The sequence below is a fragment of the Octodon degus genome, unplaced genomic scaffold, assembly GCF_000260255.1.
Source record: "Octodon degus isolate 3935 unplaced genomic scaffold, OctDeg1.0 scaffold00217, whole genome shotgun sequence".
Lineage (NCBI taxonomy): Eukaryota > Metazoa > Chordata > Mammalia > Rodentia > Octodontidae > Octodon > Octodon degus.
This window is the reverse complement of record NW_004524793.1, coordinates 2,413,334-2,429,636: the sequence shown is the minus strand read 5'-3', so window position 1 is coordinate 2,429,636 and position 16,303 is coordinate 2,413,334.

The window sequence follows — 16,303 nt, the reverse complement described above, 5'->3', positions numbered from 1 at the left end:
CTGCCAAGAAACTGTTAGTCTTAATAAATGCATCAAATAACATTAAAGAATACAAAATTGACATACAAAAATCAATGGTTCTGCGTACTTCTGGAGAACCTAGAATTTATACTTCTAATTTCATTTACAATAGCTGCAGAATATACTTAGGAATAAACTAGACCAAAGAAAGGAAAGATTTCTGTGCTGAAAACTTAAAGCATGGATTTAAAAACTGGCAAGAAGAAACAAATGAATAGGAACACATACTATGATAAAAAGAAAAAGGTCTGTATTACTCTAAGTGTTCTACAGATTGCAATGCAATCAAATTGGCAAGGAATTTTTTTTCCACAGAGAAAGGAGAGAAATCCTGTATGTCTTATGGAATCACAAAATACTGAAACAATCTTGAGAAAAAGAATGAGGCTGGAGAATTCCTATCCCAAAATTAAGAGTGAAAATATAACAGCAATGAGTAGAGGTGATGCACCTGCAAATAAGCCCACGTGGAGCACTCGGGGTCAAGTGCCTGGACGTACAACCTGCCAAATTGGATGAAGACTCCAAGAGCCCACAGAGGGGCAAGAAAGCATGTTCTCTTCAGTAGGTGGCACAGAGCAGATTGCACATTCACATGTGCAGGTAGGTCTTTATGCTCTTCACTCCCAGGGTACAGGCACGTAACCACAAAACTCAAAATGGATTAAAGACAGATGTGCAAGATTTAACACTGTGAAATTACTAGGAGAAAACACGGGAAATATACTTCATGTCATTTGACTGTATGATTTTTTTTTTCTTTTTTTCAGTACCAGGGATTGAACTCAGGACCCCGTGCTTGCTGGTCAGGCAATTTTTCTACGGAGCTGTCTCCCCAGTCCTGATGATTTATTTTTGCATGAAATTAAAAAAAACATTGGAAATAAAATAAAAAATAATCAAGTAAGATTACACAAAACTTAAAAACATCTGCACAAAAAGAAGCAAGAAAGAGGGAGGAAACATCCAATAGATTGAGAGAAGATTTTTGCAAAGTGTACATCTAACAATGTTTTAGGTTTTAAATTTTATGAGGAACTCATAGTCAGTAAGATGAAAAGAAAACTGTGACCAAGAAATGGGTGCAGACGAGAAGAGAAGTGAGGTGTTTTTTTGTTTGTTTTGTTTTGTTTTAAACAAGACATACAAATAGCTACCAGGGGTCTTACCTCCTTCAGGGTAATGCAAATAAAAATCACCACCTTGAAGTGAGTGATGCCTTCGCACATCAGTAAGAATGTCTATTGAAAGACAAAAGAAAATGAAATGTCAGAAGGAAGTTCCTATAGATTATTAAATGAAATGTCAGAAGGAAGTTCCTATAGATTATTAAATGAAATATATATATATATATATATATATATATATTTTTTTTTCACTGCCATTTTGTAAGACGGTTCATTTTCAGTTTTAATTTAATGAATTTTCCATTAAAATGGAGTTATCATATTTTCAAGCAATCCCACTCCTAGGTATATATCCAAAGAAAAATAAATTAGTTTATCAAAGAGACATCTGTATTCCACATGTATATTGAAGCACTACTTATAATAGCTAATATATGGGGTCGATTTAAGTGCCTAGCAATAGATTCTAAAATCTAGTGAAGGGCCAAGAAGATTGCTCAGTAGACTAAGTGCCTGCTTAGGCAAGCACAGGGACTGGTGTTCAATTCCTGGCACCACACTCCATGCTGGGCCTGCCCCAGGGTGCACTGAGCTAACCACAGAGATTGGGTGTGGTGGCACAGGCCTGTAATCCCAGCACTGAGGAGGCTGAAAACAGGAGATCACTATGAGTCCAAGCTGTGTAGTGAGACCCTGCACCAAATACATTAAAACAAAATTAAGTATACACAAAATACTATGTAGGTATATAAAAGAATGAAAGCCTGTCATTTGCTATAACATAGGTGAACCTGGATGGCATTAATGTTAAGTGCAACAAATCTCACTCAGAAAAATAAACAAATACTGCAGAATCTCATTCATATATGAAGTCTGCAAAAGTTGGCCCCATAGTAGTTGAAAGAATGGTATTTCCCCAGGCTGGTGTTCCCCAGGTTGGTGGTAGTGGGAGGGGGAAATGTTGGTTAAGTGATGCATAATTGCTATTAGAGAGGAAGAATAAATTCAAATGGTTCTATAGTACAACATGAAGTCTATAGTTAAAGACAATATATTCTATACTTACAGCATGAAGGGAATGAGTGTTAAGTGTTCTTACAAATAAATGGCACGTGAGGTAAGACACTTTTTAATTGGCTAGATTTAACTATTTGATAATGTATGTATATTTGAAAACATGTTTTAAACACATATGTATACCCTCAATACAAGAATGAAAGAAAGAAAGTGGCTGAGAAGATAGCTCAGTGAGCTAAGCGGCTGCCTGGCAAACACAAGGACTGAGTTTTATCCTCAGTACTGCATGCCATTCTGGTCCCATGTTTTGCTGGCAACCAAAACCATGTGTGGTGCCACACATCTGTAATCCCAGCACTGGGGAGGCTTAGACAGGAAGATCACTACAAGCCCAAGCTGCATAGTGAGATCCTGTACCACATAAATAAATAAGTAAATAAATAAATAAATAAATAAATAAGTAGATTTTTAAACTAGGAAAGAAAGAAGGAAAAAAAATAATATTTTTTAAAGTTCCAGATCCCTAGCATCCTTTCTAGCTGTCATTTCATGTGGTAATGCTTCATCTTTTGCACTGAAAAATCTTTGAAAATGTAGTTCCTTCACCTTTCAAGTGACTGGAACATTAGATCTGCTGACTGCAGCTGCAGCCTTCGTCTTGGGCAGATGAGGCTAAAGATTTGGCTGCTTGGACCTAGAAGAGGTCTAAGTTTTTAAGTCTCTGATAACTTTGTAGAACCTCCATGCCAGCCTTTCAAAACAAATTTCCTGAAAACGTTTAGAGACAGGACAAAAAAAAAAAAAAAAAAAAAAAAAAAAAAAAAAAAAACTTAAGCCACTGTTTATTTCATTGTTCTTTATGTCTAGATACATACTCTAATAGAGATGTATGCTCTCCAGATCTTAGAAGAAATCCAACTAGTTCAAGCACATATGGGAACTTCTCTTGCCTTCTAAGTTTAGAGAATTCTCTCACCAGATAGATGCCTCTAAGCAGAACCTGAGTAACCACCTGTCTGACAATGGATGCCAAGTTCCCTGAACTGCATGGAGGCGCTGACCTCCAGGATTCTAAGTTGGATATTCCTGGAGCACATTTTTCTTTATTAATGGAAAGTGTTAAATGAGTTCTTAGTTCAAGCACTTAAAATGATTAAAAGTAACCAGCCAGAAAGCCAAGCTGCCAAAATGGAAAGTTCAGAGGGAATAAAATATCAGCATGACTTTAACTTTTTATCTGCAGCACAGCAATGGTCTGGATGGTGCACTGGGCTGTCACAGAGGAAAGCATTGCTACATCAGATGATGAAGCCTCACATCCAGTAGGTCAGAGCTCCCTGGGCTCATGAAATACTGGGGCAGGGCAGTCATTGCTTTGCATCGCTGACCCTTTTCTGTATGAAATGCATTTTATTTCCTTTCAGTTCATTTTCAAAAAAAACTGTGCAAATTAAGTCCAGCCTAAACAAAAATAATTTAAAAATAGCTTTACATATATTTTTATTAAGTAAACAAGAATAGGAAGTTCTTTGACAAGTAAAGTTAATAAGGATTATGTGCCTCTGGTGCAAACATCCCTTCTGTTTCTCGTTGATGTTTTTTTCATTTTTTATTTTTGCAATATTTGTTGTAAGTGTAATTCTCCAGTGACCCTGCCATGACAGCATGCTTTTTCCACTTCTTTTCTCTTAGGGTAGCTTGTATTTACATTTCCAAGTAGTTATTGCAAAAATAATTAGTCAATTATCTGTTTGATTCCTATTTACTAGATTCTAAGCTCTTTGCACATTGTAGCCCTGTTTTTCCAGCTTTCCCTGAATCTCTGATCCTAATAAAAGAGGGAAGTCAGTAAAAGCTTGGGAAGTAAGGACGTTGCCATTAGGAAATTTGATTAAATTCCTTATCACATGCTACATCCACACTGTACTGTAGGGTCACAATTCTTAATTTTTAAATAACCTAGTACAATATTAGCCTTCTTAAAAGGAAAAAGAAAATGGATCTTCATTCAAATCAACAGTTACGTGAGCAACAACAAACTAGATGCACTCCTTGTGAAAATTTGTCACTTTTTTTGGCTATTCAGCATGTGATAATCACTTTCTATGTTTACTTTTCATTATTGAAGTTCAAAATAAATATCAGACACTCACTTTCCCACTTTTTGATGAGGCTCAGAAGTGTATAATTGACATGGACTTTAATGAGTTGACTAAAGACCTATTGGCTATGAATTAAAAAAAAAATTAAAGGATGATTCTTGGCTTTTGTTAAGAATTCCAACTAATGTAAAACTTGATACTTTAAGTGAGATAGTTAACAACTGAGGACAGAAAGAGGTTTGAAGTCATGCTTCTAAAATGAATGAAGATGAGGCACAAACTTAGTGCAATGGATTCCATCTGATTAAGCCTCAACAGATACCTGATATGAATAAGCTTGAATTTACTAACAGCGGGCTTAGTCTTCTCTAACTCTTGGGGTGTTAGCCTTATCTGGGTCTCTGTAATGTATGTGTTACTTTTAGCCATTAAAAGAGTTTAAATTTTTCCATATTAGAACAGGAAGATGTGATTGTCTTGGGATTTCTCTCCTTGCCTACCATGCTTCTTGTGACAACCATCCATGAAGTTTCCAGCTGCCTCATTTAACATGAAGTAATACCACATAGTATTGTTTACAATTTAGACATAGTATTGTTTACTTTATAAAGCATAGTTAAGGCAATAAAATGATTGTGATCACAATCTTAAAACCTTTCTTATTCTTCCTAATACAGACGTAATTTATGCATTAAGCAATATGATACCCTACTAAAGTTCATTTTACAATATTAGCTAAAGACAACTTGTGAGACAGTTTATATACCACACCATATGAAGTGACATGTACTCTGACCCACAATACCATGCACTGACTCCTAAGGTGAATCACAGAACTCCACAAACCAATTTGTAGAAATACAAGTAATTTTTTTCTTAACTGAGTAACTCTGGAAGCAAGACCTATGAGACAAGCTTGAATGCAATTTGTTTGTTGGTAAGTGGCCTTAGAAGCTAGAAATAACACAAAATGAATGAAACAAAACCCATGTAAGTATGTATTTTGTGTAAGCCACCAGTAGGGGCAGATAGCATGCAGACCTACAATGCCTTCTAAAAGTTTGTAAAGAATGAATCACAGAGTTTTCATTCTGGAGAGAATTTATGGGAGGTCTTGCCCATTGTGTTCTAGTTCCACTGGGCAAAGGTGGGCCCTGTGACTTGAGTCATCCTGGACCCTTCATCATTGGTGATGCAGTATCAGCCAAGTTGTGGAACAGGAAACAAGTGGGGCATGATCCTGACCAAAATGAAATATTCTCTATTGAATGTGCACAATGCTGTCTAAGGTCTCTGTGAAACTGGCCACTGCTGCTGAAGTAAGAGGTGGGAATGTAAGGACTCATGGGGCATGCAAGGAACAATAGATAGGCCTCCTGTTGCTGATTTACTTAATGAACCATGATTCTCAAAAACATTTTTGCTCTTAGGACAGTGGTGCCAAGCCTATGCCAAGTGTGTTATTTGTTTTCTTTCAATGTATGCCTATTATTTTTTAATGAAAACCTCAGTACTTGGACTTAATTGCTCTGTGTTGCAAAGTGTTGGCACTGTGCAATAAATGAGTTTTGGGTTGAAGTTTGGGTACTTTTTTCTAGAAAGAGTTCACCATCATTTTCTAGGACTATAACTTTGGATTTCAATGCCTTGGGAATCATAACGTAAAGGAAGACATAGTTCCAGCAGTATGTGAAATAATGCCTACAATGAATCAGAATCCTTGTTACCGATTTGAGAAAAAATGAGTCTGAATTCTTGTTTTGGCGCTTTTCTTGTTCTTTGCCTTCAATATAACTAAATATTTTACATGTGGTGTTTTGATGATGCACAACATTACAATTTAATTCATAGATTATACATTATTAAGAGAGGATTGCAGCAGAACTGGTGGAGAAATAAGTAGGCAGAGCGCTGGCCTTGGTGCTGAATGGGGCAGGGAAGAAATCGCCGGCCATCACTCAGGGTGAGAAAAGACAGTGTGGTGTTGGATGTCGTGGAGAAATAGGATTATGTTCTTAGGAATTGTTTTCAATGCTTATGAATTTAAAAAGAATGTATTTTACAAAAGAAAATATTTGGTTGCACAAATGAGTACAGTATTGTCCACACAAAGTTCTATTTGCTGCTAAGCCTGTGGCTTCTCCTGGCTGCGTTTTGGGAGTTCTTTCCCACTCAAATCCCTCTGCAGGAATCTCCCTTTTCCTTGCACACTAAATCAAAATGTCACGAGCTTGTCCTCCCAGACAGTCTAAAGTGTAGCAAGTGACAATTTACCTAGATTCTGTGCTTTAGACTCCTTTCTTCCAGGCACAGATGGGGGAAAACTGGTTCTTTTGCCCAACTACAATTAAGACTCTTTTAAAATACATACACAACTTTATTGATGCATACACAAGACAATAATGTTGAAGAAGCAAGAGAGGCTCTACTCGGCTGTAAGGTGGTTTTGTCATGTGGGCCAGAGTTCAGATTATCAGATGATTGATGGAGGACAGTGACAAGTATAAACATTTTTTGAAAAGTGTTTTGTACAGGGTCTACTATACAGCTCGGACTTGTAGTGATCCTCCTGTGTTCAGCCTCCCCAGCACTGGAGTTACAGGCATGTGCCACCATGCAAGTCTCGTTGGCTGGCTCAGCTTGTGCATGCCAAAGCTGACAGAGCTTGTGGTGCCAGAGACTGAACGCTAGTCCCTGCTCTTACCTAAACATGTACATAGTCCTCTGAGCTATCTTACTGGACCTTCTAAAACATTTTAAACAAAATTGTATGGTGTTAAAATGCAGGGAAAGCTTTAGCTGAATTTTCCCCTAGTTTTTGAATTTTATTTTATTTGCAAAGATAAATTTGTTAGGGCTTCCTTAAAGAAAAAAAAATTAGCTGAAATAACTTCTCATTTATTTAAGTGCAATAATTATAATTATCTAAATCCTAAACTATTTTACAGGGCAAAGCACTGAATTACATATGAGTGAAAGGCAAAATTGATAATTTTTAAACCATACAAGTTTTGTAAAAAGGTTTTCTTACAGCCAAAGGGATGAAAATCATAATGATAAGAAGAGTCTGCATCAGATAATAGGTGTGAATGGCCAAGGGACAAGAGCCAGGTGGAGAGCAGCCTTGGTGAGAGGCTTGTGACACTGTGCAAGAGTGAGCTACTGTATGGGAAAAATCTTGGGCTAGGAAGAGAGCATTTCTTTCTTGTTCTGGATGGAATATTGCTCATCAAGGACTGGAGGCTACAGAGATCTTTTAATAATAGTATCTAATCAATTAACAGTCTAAAAAAATCTGATGGATTTTTTTTGCTTTTTGTCTCCTTCCTCGGTTTTAGTAGCTGAGTGATTATGAATGCTGAGGCAGAACTCAGAGCACTCGCAGTGTCTTTGCTCTACTGCTTAGTAGCAATAGGATTGAAAGCAAGTCCTCCTCCATGCCTTGATGCCATCCTATGGTAAATCTAGCAAGTGTGAGCTGCTTACACTATTGTTGCCGTGGCTACTATCATTTCTAAACTGTAATAACTGCTCCCTCCTTTCATAGTCCTACGCCTCCATCACAGTTTTCTTTGTATCACATTCTGCATTGGGTTTATGGTAAATACTTATGGCATAGTTGCACTGATAAAGACAACATTGTTCTTGATTAACCAAGACAAGGATAATTCAAAGAACTGATAGATAAGAGATCAGGGGAATAATGAGGCACACTTAGCTTTGGATGTGGTGTGCTGATGAACTTTGGGAGGACGATTAAGGTGACAGAGGGGAAGGGACATGAGAGAGAAGTATTGCAGATATTATTCTGCTAATAATTAAAATAAAAAGAGATGAACACTTTAAATCTTCAAACACACTGCAAGAATTTCTAATTGCTGTTATGTTTAATAGGAACTAAAAGTGATTATAATGAAGTCACCTAAAAAGAATTCAGGAAAAATATAGCATATTAATTAAACTTCTTCATGCTGTGTAAATCTAAATATGTAGTTTTTGGTAAATTAAGAAATATTTTCATCTTCTCTTCTGGTAAATGATCTCATGATAGTTTAGTTATATTTGAAATATCTTATAATAATTAGCATTAACTATATTCTTTTATAGCTTTCAAAGCAATTTTACATAAATTGATTCAAACATTTTGTACATGATAGGAAATACGGAAATGCTGTTAGTTTGTGCAGCATTCAACAACTTTATTTCATACTTGCAATCTTATTACACAGCTCCTTTTAATTCAATCTGTTCATTTACCAAGAAAAACAGTGAATTGTGCCGCTCTGGACCTAGCATTCAATTTCATGTGTTTGCTATTCTAAGCATCAGAAGAGACTCTGCTCATCCTTTTGTGTTGGAGGAAGTAACCCACAGGGTTATTAGAATAAACTTCATATGCTCGATAGGGAGTTGGGGTTGGGTCAGAAACCTATGTCCTCAAGAGTTCAGAAACAGATCATTTTTTTTCCTTCTTTTTGTCACATGAAATCAACTAGTAGGCTTAGGCTTCCTGAGATAACAAAGGTCTTGAAATGTACCAAACTCGCATTCACAGTTGAGAAAGTCACAGCTGAAAAAAGAAGATTGCTCTATCACATTCCATTTAATGGAGGAATTCAGTATTGCTGCACCATAGCTACATAGAGACACAATGGGCAATAAACTGAATTTTTAAGAAGTTCGTAAAAAATAATATCTTTGCTTTCACTTAAATTTATCATAAAATGCATTTTATTAGTACATGTTTGCAGTGCATAATGTTTACATCCATTTGGTAGAGTTGGTTTGTGGTGTAATAACTTGTTTTTTTTTGTGGCATAATAACTTTTAATGCTTTCTCTTCCTTTCCCTGCCCCTCTGCCCCTCTTTTTTCCATGTCTTGATCCCCTTTCCAACAGAGAAGACCTGCCTCACTACTTCCTATTATTTACCTTTTGTCTGGGATTTCCATATCAAAAATTGAAACACTTAAGCTTAGTTGTCTGACCTATTTCACTTCACATTATGATTTCAAGGTGTACCCAGTTTTCCTACAAATGACACAAATGTAATGATTGCAAAACCTTCAGTAAATTAAAAGAAAATCCGAACTTTACTAGAATATCCTCATCATAATGGAAAATAATTATGACATGTCATGCACACATACTAACTACCTATACGGAATGCATTCATTCCCTACTGCAAGTATGCACTAACAAAAAGAATAATCTCGTAAGTTATGTATGACATTCAGAATAAAAAAACAAATACATGATAAATAACTGACTGCAGATTGGGTCTATTCTAAATCTGAAGTGACAACTCATTAATTGAAATATTCGTCTGTCTTTCTAAAATTTTTTGTAATATTTTTTATTTTGAAGAGTAAAAAAAGAGCAAGAAAAACAAAACCAAAGACAGGAAACAGGGTAACATATAACAATACATAAGTTACACATTTTCAGAACAATAGCTGATTAACAATGATTGATATAGTACCTAGTTTTATCATCAAATCTGGTGCTCAGATTAACAGATATAGTTTTGCAAGATGGGATATATGATTGAATATTACCACATGCTTTCTAGAAAACTTAAATTTTTGCTCGTCTTTCATTTTCTTGTATTACCTTTTTTTAAAAAAATTACTTTAAAGAGAGTATAGTAATAATTGATATGACGTTAGCGATGTTACGCAGCTAGAAGACCAAGATGACAGGCATGTCAAGCATGGTTTTAGTATTACACATTGCCGTTCTCAATGCAGTTGCTTAGTTCACAGATATCAGCATAAAGAGTTAGCAAAGGTGTGAATTATACACATTCACTGCTATTTAAAAAAAAAACTGATGGAAATTCTTAGGACAATTGCCTTAGCTATCTTCTATCTATCTATCTATCTATCTATCTATCTATCTATCTATCTATCTATATTTATGTTTTGCTCCTCCCTTATTAAATATTTTCTTCCTTTCTCTCTCTTTGTTGATTAATCCTTAAGTTTTGTTACATTTCATGTAACTGTGCTTATTATATCTTTCAGTTTTTATTTCTTCTTTTGAGGTCTTTCATTAGGTAGACAATACATGTGGGTTTGGTTTATTTCACTTATTAATGTGGTTTCCAGTTTCATTCACTTAATTATGAAGCCTTCAACTTTGTTTTTCTTTATAGCTGAGTAATATGCCATTGTATAAAAATGTATAAAAACACATTATTTCCATATATTCCTCAAGTGTTGGACCATTTGGTTATTTCCAAGATTTGGTTATCACAGATTGTACTGCTATAAACATGGCTGTAAACACTATGGTATGATGTGTTCAGTAATCTTTTGGGAAAATTTGCAGAAGGGGAATAGCTGGATTAAATGGAATTTCCAGTCCTAGTTTTATTGAGTCTCCACACTGACTTCCGTAACGGATGTACCAGTCTACATTCCCACCAGCAGTGGAGAAGGGTTCTTTTTTCCTCACAGCCTCTCCACTATTTGTTGTTGATTGTTTTCTTTATGATAGCCATTCTTTCTGGTGTGAGATGGTATCTCATTGTTGTTTTAATTTGCATTTCTCAACTGGCCAGTGATGTGGAGCATTTTTTCATGTATTTATTTGCCTCTTGTATTTCTTCTTCTAAGATGTGTGTGTTCATCTCAAATACCCATTTTTGGATTGGGTCTTTAAATTTTGGGGCACTAATGATTTTTAGTCCTTTATATAGTCTAGTTAGAAGACCTCTGTCTTAGTGATTGTTCATTAAGATTTTTTTCAAATTTATTAGTTGTCTTTTCACTCTCCTAGTAATTTATTTTGATGTGCAGAAACTTCTCTGTAAGAGGTGGTCCCATTTGTTAATCTTTCAAGTATTTCCTGTGAAATTTGATTTTTGTTCATGAGATGTTTACTTACTCCTACATCTTCAATATTTCTATCTACTTTCTCTTCTAGTAGATTTAGAGTTTCTGTTTTAATGTTTAATGTTTTAATGTTTGTGTTGGCTATTAATTTATTTTGACTTTAGTTTAGTGCATGGTGATAGATCCAAGTCTAGTTTTAGTTTTCAGCGTGTAGAAAGCCAGTTTTTCCAGCACCATTTGTAAACGAGGCTCTCTTTATTCCAGTGAACATGTTTGGCCTCTTTGTTAAAGATAATATGGCTGAGTGTGATTGTAGTTGTATTTGCATCTTCTAATCTGTTCCATTGATTCTCAGCTATTTTTCGCCATTGTCCTGCTGATTTTATCAGTAGCTTTGTAGTATAGTTTCAAGTCAGAGATTGTAGTGCCTCACCTTCCTGTGTTGCCCCGGATTGCTTTGCTATTCTAGGTCTTTTCTGGTTCCAGATAAATTTCAAGAATGATTTCTCTAGATCTGAAAGGTATACTACTAGTATTTTTATAGGGATTGCATTAAATCTGTATAACAATTTTCAGAGTATGGCCATTTTCACAATGTTGGTTCTTCCTATCCAGGAGCAGGGTATATCTTTCCATTTTCTGAAATCCTCTTTGATCTCTTCTTTTTTTTTTTTTTTCAGAGTCCTGTAATTCTCATTGAATAGATGCTTACTTCTTCAGTTACAATAATTCTTAAGTGTTTCATTTTCCATAGTGCTATTGTGAAAGGTATTTTTTCTCTAATTTTCAGCGTGTTTGTTATCTGTGTAGAAGTGCTATTGGCTTTTGGGTAGTGAGTATCTTTTTAAATTACCTGACCACCAAAGTTTGGGTTTCAGGAAACTGTGAGTCATATATTTCCCTCAACTGCTCAAGTTTAGGAGATACATTTTCCTTGCTTCACATTTGGATAATGATATATATGCTAGAATTCAACTATGCATTGCTCATTGCTAACAAAGGCATGCACTTTTATTTTATCATGATTATCTTAATGTTAAAATTTAGGAAAGGGTATTCATTGTCTTTTGCTTCTAACTTTTCCAACATAATCTGGGGATATAGTTCAATGGTATAGCCCCTGCCTAGCAACTGCAACGTCCTGAGTTTGATTCCTGGCACAAAAAAAAGTACTCTAAGGAAGGTTCCTCTAAATTAGACATTTATCTGATTTGTACGAACATAACTGTACAATTGTATCTCTACCAGTGTAATTTGTGAATCATAAATGTTAGTCTATCTCCTAGCTAGGTCTTCCTTGCATTACGTAAAGTCATTTTCTGATTTGTCTTAAATAGACACATTTTTTTTTTATCTTGCCCATAGTTGTTTTATGGAAATAAGCTAATTGCTCAACGGACCTCTGTAATAAATTTGCTTACATATTACAAACAGAACACACAGGTTGGAAGACAGATATTTTCTTTTGTTATTCTGAACTTAACACATTTAAACGCAATTTGTGGACTGCACTGGTCATCTAGTGAACTTGAAGGGAGAAGTCAGAAAATGGCAGTGCAGCAAGTTTAAAAAAACTTGAATATTTCATGCCATGACTGATCCAGTTGGTCAATCAACTCTGGAGTCTCCTGAGTTGTTCTACATTTTTGAAAGAATAGTTTTTATTGTTTAAATCAATTGAATTAGTACATGTTGGAGTGCAACCTCACTAATTCATTTTTTTTTCATCAGAATTCTGTTTTCTTTTTGTCACTTATGTCTTCCTCTTTCTATAATTCTCTTTTTTATGTGTTTTTTCTTCAAATAGGTGTTTTCTCTGAAGGATACATGTGATCTACATGTCCTACACCATGGTGGGCTTGAAAATATGCTTTCAATATATAATGGAATGACGCACATTTACATTATTCTTGGTTAATATTTTACATGGACATAGTGTTTCATTTGAAATTTATTTTCTGTGAAACTTAGAGGTCGATGCACTATTGGCTTCTAATTTATATTGTTGCTAATAAAGTGACTCCGGCAACTTTGATTTTTCATTCATGTGTAAGTAAGCTATGATTTTTCTCCAGATAACTTTTGGATTTTTTCCCCCTAGGTTCTTCTAGGTTTAAAATTTCACAAGACATGTCATGTATTCTCTTTTATTTTATTCCTTTGTACCTAAGAATTTCTTTTTATCTAAGAAAATAGATATTCAGAGATTTTTTTTACTGTTCTTTGATTGTTTTCTCACTTCAATTTGCTACTTGACTGGTGATTGAACAGATGAGACTATCTTCTCCAACTCTTAATATTTATTTCTCTTTATTCTTTTTTATCTCATTGATTATTTATCTTTTATGCTCATAATCTTCTGTACTACGTTCTTCAACTTTATATTTCAACTCAATAGTATGTTAAAATAATAGTAATAATAAATATATGTACATATAGTACTTAACTGTGTGCTATATAGTTGTTATCTTACAGAATACAACAATCCCAAGTGATAGAAATTAATATACCCCCATTGTAGAGCTAAGGAAAATGAAGTAAAGAAAGACTTAGGGACTCTTCCATGTGGCACATTACTAAACTCCAAATTCTAGATCAACTCAAGAGATTAGGACTGGGATTGTGATTATTTAATCCTGGTTCACTATATGAAAGTGCAGAAGCTTTGCAAAGGATGCAGGGCCTTCTTCAGTGGCCATGCAAGCAAGTGCGACAGAGCCAAGCTGCCTCACTGCTTCTTCAGACAGGTTTGGCTATCCCTGTGGTTCATGTCAGAGAAATCTGGCATTGTAGCTTCTGCCTTTGCTGGAATACTCAGTAGCATCCTGATAACACATCGCAATTTTTTTTTTTTTTTTTTTTTTTTTTTTTTGGCAGAACGAGGGATTGAACTCAGACCCTTGCGCTTGATAGTGAAGCGCTTATTCCACTGAGCCATCTCTTTGGCTCCTTGAGCCATCTCCCTGGCCCCTGTAAATTTGTTATTATGCCACTGCTGCCATCATCCAATTTCTTTTTCTCCCAGTCAGAAGATTATAACAGACCATTCCTTATAAACAATATTTCCCTGAAAATAACCAGAAAATCGGCCCTAGCATGATTTTTTTTGAATGCTCAGAATATAGCACTAGTTAAGATTGTCATAGAGACAGACACATTTAGTGAGTCTATGGAAGCCTAGGATGGATGTATCAAATTACAAATAATAATATTAATGTACAATTAGGTATAAATAATACTATTGAAATTACTAATTAAAATAAGTGCTAATATAAAATATAATTAACTTTTGTAAATACCCAAGCCAGTGCCTTAGGATGAGAGGTAGACACCTATGCAAACAGATGAACTCAAGAATAATTGCTTAGCTGGAGACGCAATAAACAAATACTGAGTTCATTTGATAACGAAAAGATGTGGTGGCACCCACCACAAATTCTGATAATTTATTGCATTTGGATGATAACAGACTTACTTAATATGCTCATGTAAACTAAAGAAATATTTTCTGAATTTCGGTGACTGCAATTTTTTGTCGCTTTTTTATGGAACATTATTCTTCACTGCTGTAATTTTTTTTTTTTTTACCATTTCTATCTTGCAGGTCCTCAATGAACATTTTATTAAATGGAAACTGTGTGCAGCCCAGTCTGTAAGAGGTCGCAACTTGGGAGAATTCATGGGGTGAAATCCCTGAGGACTGTGTTGCCAGGGAACCGTGAAGGGATGCACAGAGGAGGACTGCTCAGGTAAGAGGAGTTCTACTGCTGACCTGAGCCTGGGGGCAAGGATTTTACAGGAGGTGGAGTCAGAAGAAATCCAGACCTGAACTGGAGGTTTGTAGAATTATGACAATGTTCCAGAACAGGATGACATGACTGCATTTGATGTTTATACTTAAGAAATGTAGTTGGGATTTTTTCTACCTTTTCAAATGAATAAATTCAGATTTTTGTGCATGAATAAATGCAGATTGCTGCATATAAAAAACATAAAACATCTCCTGAAAATAGCTCTATTGCATCTTTTGGAGCAAAAATTAATAAATCACAGAGAAATATGGTATGTTTACCTTCTTTCTTTTCTTAAAAAAATCTAATCTTTTTTTTTTTCTAAAATGCAGAGCTATTCAAAGTGATTACCTTTTTCCTAGGTATGTTTTGGTTGCAGTAAGAATCCACCTATTCCTAGCTTTCAAACATTTCCAAAATCGTACTAAATAGTTCAGGTAGTTTTTCTTGTTGCCAGCGCTGTTACAGATTTATTAATTTTTTGTGAAATATTATTGTCATTTCTGTGTCACTGGTGGAGAACATAGAGATAAATGTACTTACCAGTCAATTCTAAATCAATGAATGTTAATTTGCATTTCTACAATCTTGAAAAACCTAATGCACTGTCTCCAAAAGACTTTGCTGGACCTTGGAAAAGATCAAAGGAAAATTGTTCCAGTGTTTCCACACCTTACTTTATGTGATAGAGGTACACAAACCTTCAAACTCTGAACAGAAACAGTATGTCTGCCTCCATTTGGCATACTGTCTAACGTGTGTGTGTGTGTGTGTGTGTGTGTGTGTGTGTGTGGTACTGGGGATGGAACTCAGGACCTTGGGCTTTCCAGGCAGACTCTTAGGCCCTTGAGCTATCTCCCCAGCCCCCAACTTTTAAAGTATGCATTAAACAGCAATTTTGCCAGTCTCCTTTTGAATGAAGAAAGGGAAGGAGTTCTTCGTCTGAAGTTTTATTGCATTTGGCAGCAGACACAAAGTTGAAAATAGATATATTTTTAATTCAGTTATTGAAAAGTAACATTAATCTTTATTAGTTCCAGTGACAATTTTATAATTATGATTTATCTCTTTTTTTTTTCTTTTTTATGTACTAGATACAGGTTCTCACTATGCAGCTTGGACTTGTGGTGATTCACCTGTTTTCAGCCTCTCCAGTGCGGGGATTACAAGTATGTGCCACTATGCCCAGATTTGGTGGCTGGCTCAGCACACCCGGAGGGGGTGCTGGTATGGCATGTGGTGCCAGGAATTGAACGCGGTCCCTGCACTTGCCTAAGCAGGCACTTGGTCTGCTGAGCTTTCTCACCAGCCCTTATCTCTTAATTATATAGTAAAGAAATTGATCAAATTCAGTAAATAAAAATATAAATCATCAACAATACCAAAAAAGAGTCCCAGCCCAGGCGC